This window comes from Lissotriton helveticus, chromosome 1_1 (genome assembly GCF_964261635.1).
Source record: "Lissotriton helveticus chromosome 1_1, aLisHel1.1, whole genome shotgun sequence".
Lineage (NCBI taxonomy): Eukaryota > Metazoa > Chordata > Amphibia > Caudata > Salamandridae > Lissotriton > Lissotriton helveticus.
Genome location: NC_136057.1, coordinates 1,051,062,606 through 1,051,076,055, shown reverse-complemented (window position 1 = coordinate 1,051,076,055; position 13,450 = coordinate 1,051,062,606). Strand labels below are relative to the sequence as shown.

Here is a 13,450-nt window from a genome sequence, read left to right as displayed (position 1 = left end):
TGACTGACAGTCATACGCTGAACAGAGGAGTGCAGGAAGTGACTGACAGCAATGCAGCTGAACAGAGGAGTGCAGGAAGTGACTGACATCCATACAGCTGAACAGAGGAGTGCAGGAATTGACTGACAGTCACACAGCTGAACAGAGGAGTGCAGGAAGTGACTGAGAGTCATACTCTGAACAGAGGAGTGCAGGAAGTGACTGACAGCCACACAGCTGAACAGAGGAGTGCAGGAAGTGACTGACAGCAATGCAGCTGAACAGAGGAGTGCAGGAAGTGACTGACATCCATACAGCTGAACAGAGGAGTGCAGGAATTGACTGACAGTCACACAGCTGAACAGAGGAGTGCAGGAAGTGACTGAGAGTCATACTCTGAACAGAGGAGTGCAGGAAGTGACTGACAGCCACACAGCTGAACAGAGGAGTGCAGGAACTGACTGACAGTCATAAGCTGAACAGAGGAGTGCAGGAAGTGACTGAGAGCCACACAGCTGAACAGAGGAGAGCAGGAAGTAACTGACAGCCATACAGCTGAACAGAGGAGTGCAGGAAGTGACTGACAGTCATACGCTGAACAGAGGAGTGCAGGAAGTGACTGACAGTCATACAGCTGAACAGAGGAGTGCAGGAAATGACTGACAGTCATACGTTGAAAAGAGGAGTGCAGGAAGTGACTTACAGTCATACAGCTGAACAGAGGAGTGCAGGAAGTGACTGACAGTCATACAGGTGAGCAGAGGAGTACAGGAAGTGACTGACAGTCATACGCTGAACAGAGGAGTGCAGGAAGTGACTGACAGTCATACGCTGAACAGAGGAGTGCAGGAAGTGACTGACAGCAACGCAGCCAAACAGAGGAGTGCAGGATGTGACTGACAGCCATACGCTGAACACAGGAGTGCAGGAATTGACTGACAGCCATACAGCTGAACAGAGGACTGCAGGTAGTGACTGACAGTCATACGCTGAACAGAGGAGTGCAGGAAGTGACTGACAGTCATACGCTGAACAGAGGAGTGCAGGAAGTGACTGACAGCAATGCAGCCAAACAGAGGAGTGCAGGAAGTGACTGACAACCATACGCGGAACAGAGGAGTGCAGGAATTGACTGACAGCCATACAGCTGAACAGAGGAGTGCAGGAAGTGACTGACAGTCATACGCTGAACAGAGGAGTGCAGGAAGTGACTGACAGCAATGCAGCTGAACAGAGGAGTGCAGGAAGTGACTGACAGCCATACGCTGAACAGAGGAGTGCAGGAATTGACTGACAGTCACACAGCTGAACAGAGGAGTGCAGGAAGTGACTGAGAGTCATACTCTGAACAGAGGAGTGCAGGAAGTGACTGACAGCCACACAGCTGAACAGAGGAGTGCAGGAAGTGACTGACAGTCATACGTTGAAGAGAGGAGTGCAGGAAGTGACTGACAGTCATACGTTGAACAGAGGAGTGCAGGAAGCGACTGACAGCCACACAGCTGAACAGAGGAGTGCAGGAACTGACTGACAACACGTGGCCGAACACAGAAGTTCAGGCTGAACAGAGAAGCACAGAAACTGACTGCCACCACGCAGCCAAACAGAGAAGTGCAGGTAATGACTGACAGCCACACAGTCCAACAGAGAAACGCCGGAACAGCCATACCACCCAGCAATGAAGTACAGGGACTGACAGCCACATTGTCCAGAAGAGTAGTGCCGATATTGTAAGCCGCACAGCCCAGTAAAGATTCAGTGCAGATACAGAGAGCCACAGACCACAGGAGTGAAGTGCATGAAACACAGAAAATAAGGTACTAAGGGGCAGATTTACAAGCCCCTTGCAACACTTTTGTGTCACTTTTAACATGGGAAAAGTAATGCAAAAGTGGTGCAAGGGGCTTGTACATCTGCCCCTAAGAGTCTCGGTGCACATCAGAGAAGTGCAGGAAATGACACAACCACCCCGCCCAGTTAAGAAGTGGAGGACTGACACCCACATAGCTCAGGAGAGATATGCAGGAACCGACTGACACCCACAAAGCTCAGGACAGATATGCAGGAACCGACTGACACCCACAAAGCTCAGGAGAGATATGCATGAACCGACTGACAGCCCCACAGCTCAGGGGAGAAGCGCATGAATTTGCTCCCCTGCAAATCCACATACAAGTGAAGTTGTCAACTTCAGGAGAAAACCCACAAAGAAGTGTACTTCGTAAAAGCCAGGCAGCCGAGCAGCGAAGAGCGGGTACTGACGGCCACACAGCCCATCAAAAGTCTGGTGCCATTTTCTGCCCCACAGATTAGCACAAAAGTGCAGATACCCACCTCCCCAGAAAATCCGCAGAAAAGTGGCTACAAGCAGCTGCTCAGCCCAGCAGGGACATGCAGGCGCTAATAGCAAGACAGTAGAGCAGTGCAGATAGTTACAGCCCCAAGAAATCAGCTAAGAAGGACAGTAATTCAACCTCCGACAAACCGACAGAAAAATGCAGATACTCACGGCCTTAAAACCCAGCAGTGGAACTTGGGCATCAGCTGCACAAACGAATCTGCACTGCCGGTACTGAAGATCCCCCCAGCCCAGCGAGATGTGCAGGTACTGACCACAGCACAGCACAGCACATTACAGCAGAGCAGCGCAGGTATCCACTGCCCATCAATCACCTAAGAAGGGCCATGCACCCACTGGCAGAAGCTTAGCCCTGCAAGGAGACGGAGGGGTTCCAGCCTGGCAGAAAAGTGCTGGTACCTGATGCCCCATAAAACCAGCCATGAAGCAGAAGCAAGGAAGGCCTTCAAGTGTAGTCAGAGGCCTGCAGGCGCTATGGTTGCAAACAATGGATGAAGAGTACAGGTACTCGATGCCTCCCAGGGCACAAGTCCTAAAAAAAGAAGTAGGGGGGCGCTGACGTCACGACAGGAAGTGACGTCACGAAAGGTGGCTTGCACCATCAGACTCATTGCCTCCCCTCGCTCACCCGTTAGATGCGATTGCATCAGAGAAACCAGCGCGTGAGCAGCGTTCTGAATGAGCTCCGATCTCGCACCAGAGAGGGCAAAGAGTGAATGCCTGGCTCCATTTGCTCCAGTTATCGAGCTCCCGGAAAAATAAGTGGGGGAACGCCGTCCACCCGCGTAGTACCCCAACTCGAGCCCTGAATTGCCTCACAAGCCTTCAAAGACATGCATGTTCTTGATGCCCCAACTAACAGAAAGAAAAGTGCAGGTTCTGGCAGTCCATTCTCCTTCACCCCACCCCACCCCGCTCTGCCGCTGGCCGCGCGACGCGAAGGGGAGCTAAGAGAAGACAGCATCTTAGTCCCACATTCCGCGCGCACGCCAGCACTGGTCCGCCCCTTTCATGCTTGGCCTATGGGCGCGGGCCCCAGGTGTGAGGAGCGGCCCCGGAAGGGTTTAAATCCAGTGCGGCAGCGAGGCTCGGCCTTTCCTGCCGTCGCTCCGGGCTGCTCTGCGCTTCTGAAGTCGTCGCGTTCACAAAAGGTATGGGTCACGACTAAGCCTCCCCCCGGCCCTGTCCCTGGGCATGACCAGGTCGATGGGGCCCAGTGGTGCGTCCACGGGGGGGGTTTTGTGTGGCGGGCCAAGGCTCAATTGAGCGGTAGAATAGTAGAAACGGCCTGAGGGTAGGTTTGAGGGGTTCTTAGTTTCAGGCTGTGGCCCAGAGGTTTTGCTGAGACACGTTTGAGCTGCGGGGTAAGAAAAGACGGTCGGATTATACGTTTGAAGGTTTCCTAGTTACAGGCCTGGGAATGGCCGGCTGGACGGTACTGGCTGTTTCCGGGGGGCAATGTGGGAATGGCCGGCCGCCAGCGCCCTGATGCCTTTGCGTGGCCGATTAGGTGTGAGGCGATTTGTTGGGCGCCACGAATGCTCGGATTGCGATGGCCGCGGGTTGCTAATGGCCGCCTTAGAAAGCGCATTGAGATAGTACGCCATCTTGGGCCTAAGGGGAAGGACACACAGGTTATCTGTTCTACATGCGAGTGTTCGAGCAGGCTGGGTCGAGTGTGGCCGAGCTGTGTTCATCTAGGTACTTTTATAATAATTTGTGAGATGCCCCGGGTTCCTCGACGCTTAGTTACCACAATGTGCGTATTTGTTAAAGTTCGAGCTCATTTCACCGGCCGTGTTGCTTGACAGGAACGAAGGTGGTGATTTTTAGCCCGGAGCTCCCAGAAGTTAAGGGCATAGGAAGCGTGGGTCATCTCCGTGGTATGCTCAGCAAATAGTCTGAAAGGCCCATTCGCAGCGGACGTGCACGTGTTTTGTGCGCTCTGGAATACAGATTTCACAGGAGGTTCATCATCGTTTTTTCTAGTCCTCGCTCACTGCGCACAGACATTTAAAGCCACACACCCCTTGCTGATGTCGCCGAAAGTTCAAGACCAAAACACAAGCGTGTACACAGGCAGAGCCTGACATGTTTGATATCTCTAAAGCTCATCAGAGAATGCGAATGTTGTCGAGTTTTTACATGGCCCTTAAACTGGGGCCTGGCCTTTTTCGAAGCGCTGCAGATACTTTGAGGAGATAAGGCAACTGAGTCCAGGCTTCGTGTAATGCTGTGTTTTTAGCACCCGACTGTAGTAACTGGGATGCATTAGCCGATTTTGAAAATAACATGGCGCCCCCTTTCAATAAGTGGCGTGGTGGTGTGTCCAGACCCTCACTTTGGTCATATTTTGGGTTCTTCTGTTTGGTTAAGAATCTTGTTTGTTCATTGTTAGGATGTCACCATGTTAGATGGTCGCGCGGGCCTAGTGAGTTGCGCGGTTTGAAGATAAGGCACACAGAATTACAGTGCAACAGGGCCATGAAGTGGTTAGTTAGTTGCGCGGTTCGAAGATAAGGCAGACAGATTCACAGTTCAATGGGGCCATGAGGGGAAAGGGCCCAGTCGATAGCTTGTACGAGAAGGAGCTCACCACATGGCCTGGGATCTGGGCGACACAAAGGGTCAAGTTGGAAGCGCGATCCTTGAGGGTTAAGAGTTACACAAAGGGTCAAATGGAGCTCGACCTCCGTGGGGGTTTAGATTACACAAAGGGTCAAGTTGGAGGGCGGCCTTCGTAGTGGCCAGGAGTTAAATAAATCGAACCACATGTCGGTTTGACGAACCCCGCAGTACACTTGCTGGCGTGGGGCTCGCACATCAGATTTGTGCAGGGTTTAGAGCAGACGGATTATCGCATTGCGGAGAGCGCCAGGCGGGTGAATGGGGTCGGGGTTCGATCTACATAGCTAGGGGGAGTGGCTTCGCCTGACTCTGTGCGCCGGTTTGCAGGAATGTCGAACGGGTACCTCCCAAGGAACGTTAGAACAAAGGTGGTGGCAGCAAAGATTAATTATCAATGTCGGCATTGGGAGTACGACACCCTCAGCAACAAATACCTGCAGAGTCAGTGCGTGCTACGCGATACCAATTCAAGCAGAGGCAGTGCCTTCCAGAGAATAGAACGAATTGTGTTACGCTGTACCAGTGCAAGCAGAGTCAGCGCCTTTGCCAGAGAAGAGAACGAATTTCGAACTGAGGAAGCTGGTAACAAAATATGTTATGCAAATAATTAGTCTTTCAAGACCGCACGCAAGTCAGTTACGGTGTCTTTATGTAAACCGGCAAGGCTGGAGGCAAATATCGCATGCGAGTTTAATCCCCGGCTCCCTCGTGGACTGGTTGTGTTATTCCAGTAAGGCCTCCAACGCACTGCTACAGGGGAGGGAATACCAAGTCGGGGTACAAGTGCAAATGTGGCAGTCGACCACATGGCCTGCAGTTAAAAAAGACGCCGAGCCTAATGGCGGGTGTGGAAGGGGCACGCACTAGAGCAAGGCGGCGCTGCACGAAGACAGATGGGTGCTGCCCCCCCCCCCCCTGTTTTAGGCCGGCCACCGATGAGCTGGTCTCTTGCAGATCCGACGCGGAGGCAGCCGATATTGCAGTTGGAAAGTCCGAGCCTGGGAACCGAGGGAGGCCGGACGAGTGTAGTTAAGGGGTGATCCGGAGCATGGGAGGCAGGATCTGCTGGACATTGCCACATTACATGGGCCGGCGCGTTGGCAAACAGAGTATGGCACAACGGCCAGAGCCGCGACCATGGCTTGCGGCAATGCCGAGGCCTGACGAGTGTAGTTAAGGGGTTATCCGGGCATGGGAGGCAGGAACTGCTGGACATTGCCACATTACATGGGCTGGCGCGTTGGCAAACAGAGTATGGCACAACGGCTAGAGCCGCGATCATGGCTTGCGGCAATGCCGAGGAGTTGGGCACCGGGTGGTAGTGAGTGTTATTGAGCTAGGAGTAGATTCTGGCGGAAGAGGAGTGGGTTAGAAGCTTTTTGAATGGAAGAAGGGATGGTGACCGTCTTGGATTGAAAGAATGGCCATTTCAGAGATCTGGTACTTAACAAGACAAGGTCGGTTTCTGTGTCCTTTGCTCCTTGGATCTCTGGATTGTCAATCTCCTGATGCTGAGGAAGCAGGTCTCCCATTGCCCATCTGGCTTGCAGATGTTGACTAGTTTGGAAATGTGCAGAAGATTTCCATCAGGGTGTGGGCTGGCAACGGAGAGCCAATGTAGATCTTCCACAACGGAAGTGATGTGCTTAACACTTTTGTACCTAATTATAAGACAAGGAGGGGTGTATAGGATTGATGAAAGGTCAAATCTGGTACACCACAAGCGCCTGCAGTAGACTGGTGGCCATGTAACCAGATGGTAGTGAGTGCTCCCTGGTGGGTAGAAGAGGGTCGCCATCATAATAAGGTGCAACATGAACAAGAGGTATGGTGCGAACCGGTGCATGGGAAGCAAAAAACACACGTATAAAGAAACACAGGGTTTCCATGCAGAACAAGTTTGATAAGGTGCGATCGGATGCACTAAAAGCAGAAGCATATTCATAGAAGAACACAGGGTCCATCTGCTTGACATTGTCATTATTGCATGGTTAAACAGGGTATGGCATAATGGTCAGAGCTGCAGTAGTGTCATTATTGCATGGTTTTAAACAGGGTATGGCATAATGGTCAGAGCTGCAGTATTGGGAGGGGTGACTAGGCTCCAGCCTCCACTTGAGCTCATCATCATGGGAACCTTGGCCAAGCACTTAATACCCGCATGCTTACCGCATCCTATGAGGTTGTGTCTTGAGAAGAGCACAGCGAGTAACGGGGGGGCCCTTGGGACTAACGAGTTAAAGGGCCGTCGGTATCGGAGGCCAGATTGCATTTGGTTGGCACACAGATGTATTGCCGGTGAATAACAGTGTTTGTCCTTTCAGATACTCGATGCAACAGCCATTAAGGGGGAAAGGACTAGCAGCGGCGGAAGTGAAGCTGTAGCAGGTAATACTCGTACTGGCGAACGTCGGGAGTGCAGTCATCGCGTGGTGTTGGACTGGTAAAGAGGGTTGGGGCTCAAATAACGCAGTGTTGTATTACAGATCCCGGCCAGGACCGCGGGTGGGGACAGGCAGCGACTGCCTTGAGGGAGCATCGCATTGCCAGGAGCACGGGCAAGGATTAGCACCGCTATCCGGGAGGGAGCAACAGGTAAAACATGGTGGCAGGGGCCGTCGGGGAACGATGCGGCGGGTAACACGGGTTCCTTGCAGGTGCTGGCTCGGAATAAGTCCCGACGAAATGGGTTTTAAGACTTGTGTACTTTCTCATCCATAGGAACCTCGTAAGGCAGAAGCATTCGCGATGAGTTCCCACGGCGCTGCGTTGCCACAGGAGGGGCTATGGGCAGAATTCTTGGCGATCGCGCAGGCTAAGGGGCCAGCTTGGGCACAAGGCTTCATCGAAGGGCGCCGGCTCGAAGAGGCTGGTAGGCCTGTGACCCCCGAGGACGCCCCGGGCACGTCAGGGGAGGCGACTCGCCGGTCCACCCGCAAACGGAAGGGCACACGGAAGGAATTCCCAGCCACACCGACACGCGGTAGTAAGACGAACAAATCCGCTCCAGCCGGGCCGGCCGGGCCGCCAGTAGAGATTGTGGCCGTACCTACCGTGGTACATGAGACAGTTGCAGGAATGACGGACTTAGCCCAAATGGGTAAGACTATGGACGATATGTTGGGGTTGATGAATTTGTTTCAAAAACGTTTAGACACCATGGCGGCTGCACAGGAAGGGTCGGTCCCGCTGCTTAGGCCGGCAACAAGGGATCCGGTGAGTCAGGTATGGGCCCAGACGGGGCCGTCATCGTTAGTGGGGTCGCCACTACCGGTCGGACCGTCAGCAGTGACACCCGCAAACAGTGCCTATGTTTCCACCACACTGAGTGCTCCACCAGCTGGCCAGCGGAGCACGGCAAATAATGTTTCCCCAAATGTCGCTTATCACATATAATCGGGTTGCACACCTTCATTTAACCAACTCTTTCCTTTGTCTCTTTAAACACTTTTAATTTCCGCGCGGCGTGCTCACTGATTCGTGCCAAGCCCACACTGCACGTGTAAAACATAAACACCAAAATAGTGGAGCTTCCTTCTAGCCCCACTGCCAGTGGCGACAGCCTTATTTTAACAATGCAATTGCTTCCTCATTTTCATTTATTACTTCTTCATTTCAGTTTTAGATCTTTTTAATCAAGGTTCTTCAAGTTAATCTGACGTTTTGAATCATCCGTTTTAACCACATCCTTATGCAAGGCAATGCCAATTTTCAAAGTTTCTCATGATTTGGTGGGCCATCAGAACCTCTCGACCAAAATCACGTACAAAAGCATGGTTCCTTTCAAGCAGTATGTTTATTATCCATTATCCAATGCATTTCGGACCAAACTGGTCCTTCGTCAGGGAAATACTGTAAACAACAATAAGACATATTTTAACAACCATCTTTAAAACCATGTGCTTCAAATTCATTAAAATTTTCATTACTCATCCCTCATGTCTGCAATACTGTTACTAAACAATCCTGTTACTTATGGGTGCCTTTTCACATTTCATTTTTCAACTTAACCTCTCCCCTTTAAACTCTCTAAAGCGCTCCTCATTTAACCTCCCTCCGGGTCCATTTCTGTTCATCTCTCACCTCTGACACACACATCTTTCCCCCATTTCTTATTTGAACGTATACCATCCCCGCAGTCTACCCACTGGTCTCTAACTTTACATCTCCCTCCTTCTTTTCCCTCCACTTGTCCCACATCGTTTACCTGCTTAGACTGCTAACATCCTCCCCTCTCGTGACAACAGAAGCTTGCCCTTCTACGTTACTCCCCGTCATTTAAATAGAATCTCCCACCATCTTTATTTGGACCCGCCCCTTCTTTACTCAAACAGACTCTCACCTACGTTCATAAAAAACATACATCTCCCATAATCCCTTTTTCTGGCACCGTTCCATGTGGAACCACGGCTTCATCGTAGCCGGACTTTAATCTCTCATGCAAACTCAAAAAACATCTTGATCAGGGAATTCATGAATATTTTAGTCATATGTCCAATTTTTCTGTTCGTCGTTATAACATATTCAACTGGCGTTTTCTTTAGGAAAAATAAACTTGTTGGGTGAACCGTGATTATCCTCCTTGCATAACGTGCGCTGTTTTTGCTCTATGATTCTTGTTAAATGTACATATTTTAAAGCTGGGTGCTAACCTTTTAGGGGCTAAAGAAACGACAATTATCACATAGAATCGGGTTGCACACCTTCATTTAACCAACTCTTTCCTTTGTCTCTTTAAACACTTTTAATTTCCGCGCGGCGTGCTCACTGATTCGTGCCAAGCCCACACTGCACGTGTAAAACATAAACACCAAAATAGTGGAGCTTCCTTCTAGCCCCACTGCCAGTGGCGACAGCCTTATTTTAACAATGCAATTGCTTCCTCATTTTCATTTATTACTTCTTCATTTCAGTTTTAGATCTTTTTAATCAAGGTTCTTCAAGTTAATCTGACGTTTTGAATCATCCGTTTTAACCACATCCTTATGCAAGGCAATGCCAATTTTCAAAGTTTCTCATGATTTGGTGGGCCATCAGAACCTCTCGACCAAAATCACGTACAAAAGCATGGTTCCTTTCAAGCAGTATGTTTATTATCCATTATCCAATGCATTTCGGACCAAACTGGTCCTTCGTCAGGGAAATACTGTAAACAACAATAAGACATATTTTAACAACCATCTTTAAAACCATGTGCTTCAAATTCATTAAAATTTTCATTACTCATCCCTCATGTCTGCAATACTGTTACTAAACAATCCTGTTACTTATGGGTGCCTTTTCACATTTCATTTTTCAACTTAACCTCTCCCCTTTAAACTCTCTAAAGCGCTCCTCATTTAACCTCCCTCCGGGTCCATTTCTGTTCATCTCTCACCTCTGACACACACATCTTTCCCCCATTTCTTATTTGAACGTATACCATCCCCGCAGTCTACCCACTGGTCTCTAACTTTACATCTCCCTCCTTCTTTTCCCTCCACTTGTCCCACATCGTTTACCTGCTTAGACTGCTAACATCCTCCCCTCTCGTGACAACAGAAGCTTGCCCTTCTACGTTACTCCCCGTCATTTAAATAGAATCTCCCACCATCTTTATTTGGACCCGCCCCTTCTTTACTCAAACAGACTCTCACCTACGTTCATAAAAAACATACATCTCCCATAATCCCTTTTTCTGGCACCGTTCCATGTGGAACCACGGCTTCATCGTAGCCGGACTTTAATCTCTCATGCAAACTCAAAAAACATCTTGATCAGGGAATTCATGAATATTTTAGTCATATGTCCAATTTTTCTGTTCGTCGTTATAACATATTCAACTGGCGTTTTCTTTAGGAAAAATAAACTTGTTGGGTGAACCGTGATTATCCTCCTTGCATAACGTGCGCTGTTTTTGCTCTATGATTCTTGTTAAATGTACATATTTTAAAGCTGGGTGCTAACCTTTTAGGGGCTAAAGAAACGACAATTATCACATAGAATCGGGTTGCACACCTTCATTTAACCAACTCTTTCCTTTGTCTCTTTAAACACTTTTAATTTCCGCGTGGCGTGCTCACTGATTCGTGCCAAGCCCACACTGCACGTGTAAAACATAAACACCAAAATAGTGGAGCTTCCTTCTAGCCCCACTGCCAGTGGCGACAGCCTTATTTTAACAATGCAATTGCTTCCTCATTTTCATTTATTACTTCTTCATTTCAGTTTTAGATCTTTTTAATCAAGGTTCTTCAAGTTAATCTGACGTTTTGAATCATCCGTTTTAACCACATCCTTATGCACCCCCAATTCTCACGGTCACCCCGCAGATTGTTAACACTTTTAATTCGCAGAATGTGTCAGCAGTCGCCCAGCTGAATGGTACTCCTGCTGTGCATCAGGGTATGGCCCCCGGCCACACGACGGTTGCCCCGCAAATTGTCAACTCTCTGAATTCACAAGGCGTGTCAGCAGACGGCCACCAAAGCGTAGCTCCCGTAAGTGTAGCTCCCGTAGTTCCCGTGAGCGTGCCGCCCATTAGTCTTTTAGGTACCCCACAAGTCCCAACCCAGACCGCAGCTTTCAACACACAGGCAGTAGGGCTTGCACCGGCTGGGGAAGGGACAACGGTTGGCACAAAGAACGTTACAGGTGGGTCAGTGGCTGGGGCCACTTCAGTCCCAGCAGTGGAAGCGCGGCCAGTGGCCTCGGCAAAACAGGGCATCAAAGCGGGAGGGGGATGCTCTTTGTCCAGACAAGTTCCACAAGCCGCAAAGGAAGGTATATGGAGAAGGGAATACATAGACATCCTGACATTATTAATGCATGACAGTGCGGGGGCGGACACTAGGAGGATGGGTAAAAAGGAGGAGGACAAAGTGCGCTTTCAGCGCTGGCCTGAAAAGACAATAGAAAACTGGACGGAGGCATTCAATATACTGGCGGCTATAGTGGTGCAGAAGGACCCTGCTCAGAGCGAGGCCCTTATGGAATATGCGAACTCCATTCAACAAGGTGCAAGGGAGTCCGGGGGGATGGGTTGGTTCACATACGACCAAGAATTTAGAAAGTCCATGGCCAGTTGTCCCGAAATAGGGTGGGATCACACCAACATTCAGCTCTGGTTCAAACACATGTGTAGAAATGGGAGCAGCAGGAGGGACACACCTCAGAGGACACAGAGCGAGGGTACAGATGCCAAAAGGTGGGAGCAAGATCAAAGGTGGGAACAGTACCCCAGGCGGTCCTTCCAGCAGCCCTTTCGGGGGGGTCGGGGAAGGGGTCACGGAGCAGGTGCAAGACGATTCAATTCAGGGACATGCAGGCTGTTTAATAACGGGGCATGTACATGGGGGAGGGCTTGCAAATTCGCCCACGAGTGTAGCAAGTGTGGTTCCCAGCATGCGGCAGTATCCTGCACCGGCAGCCAACTTCCAACTCCCACAACAGCACAAGGATCAGAGGGCGCCCGGCAATAGGCCACAGGGAGGGCAGAGTGGATGGATGGAGCAGGACAACGAGATGATTGGCATATCCCCCCGGCAGCATATTGGACAGGAAGAAGACACCAGGGGCCCCTCGGCTACCTTAGAGCAGGGCAAGGGTCCTCCGGACAGCCACGAGCAAACAATCCACGACGCATTCTCCCAGCTAGGAGGGGGGGTGGAGCACTCCAAAGGTCCATCTCCCATAGTGCTGCAGAACATTCTACCTTTGCTCAGGATCTACCCACTCGTTAAAGAGCGGAAGACATTGGTCGACGGATTTGTGGACGGTTTTAGGATCCCGTACAAGGGCCCTCTGGGTCCCAGGGACGCCCGGAATTTGAGGTCAGCGAGGGAATTGCACCAGGTAGTCAGTGATAAGATCAGGAAGGAGGTTGACCTGGGGAGGGTGGCGGGACCGTTTCCTTCCCCCCCCCCCTTCAGAATTTCTTAATTTCCCCACTAGGCGTGGTCCCAAAAAAGATCCAAGGGTCATTCAGATTAATTCACCACCTATCGTATCCAGAAGGCAATTCAGTTAACCATTGGCTGGAGGAAGGGGCATGTTCAGTCTCATATTGCTCGCTGGACATGGCCATTGATCTAATTAGGAGAACAGGCAAGGGAGCATGGCTGGCCAAGGCAGACATCGAATCAGCGTTCCGCCTCCTACCCGTTCACCCTGACAGTCAGCACTTGTTGGGTTTCAAGTGGGAGGGGGCATTCTTTTTCGATCGCTGCATGCCTATGGGTTGCGCGGTCTCATGTGCCTACTTCGAGGCATTCAGCTCCTTCTTGCAGTGGGCCCTCACGAACAGACATGGCATTTCACAAGTAACTCACTATTTAGACGACTTCCTGTTCTTCGGCAGGGATGGTTCCAATGAATGCTCCGATGCCTTGCTGGCCTTTGAGGCCTTGTCAGAGCATCTGGGGGTTCCCTTGGCACCGGGGAAGACAGAAGGGCCCTCGCAGGTCCTCACATTCTTGGGCATAGAACTCGATACAGTGAAAGGTG

The 13,450-nt window shown here is 50.6% G+C and overlaps 1 protein-coding gene and 1 long non-coding RNA gene across 2 annotated transcripts in view; both read right to left on the bottom strand.

Moving 5' to 3' along the window:
• Window positions 1-13,450, bottom strand: part of SHANK3 (SH3 and multiple ankyrin repeat domains 3) — a 2,381,185-nt gene that overhangs the window by 2,011,110 nt on the left and 356,625 nt on the right. The window lies entirely within an intron of this gene.
• LOC144772037 (uncharacterized) lies at window positions 8,744-10,994 on the bottom strand. The gene is made up of 2 exons (XR_013599612.1): window positions 10,913-10,994; window positions 8,744-10,112 (listed from the first exon to the last, which is right to left on the bottom strand). It is a non-coding gene; the product is annotated as an uncharacterized LOC144772037 (long non-coding RNA).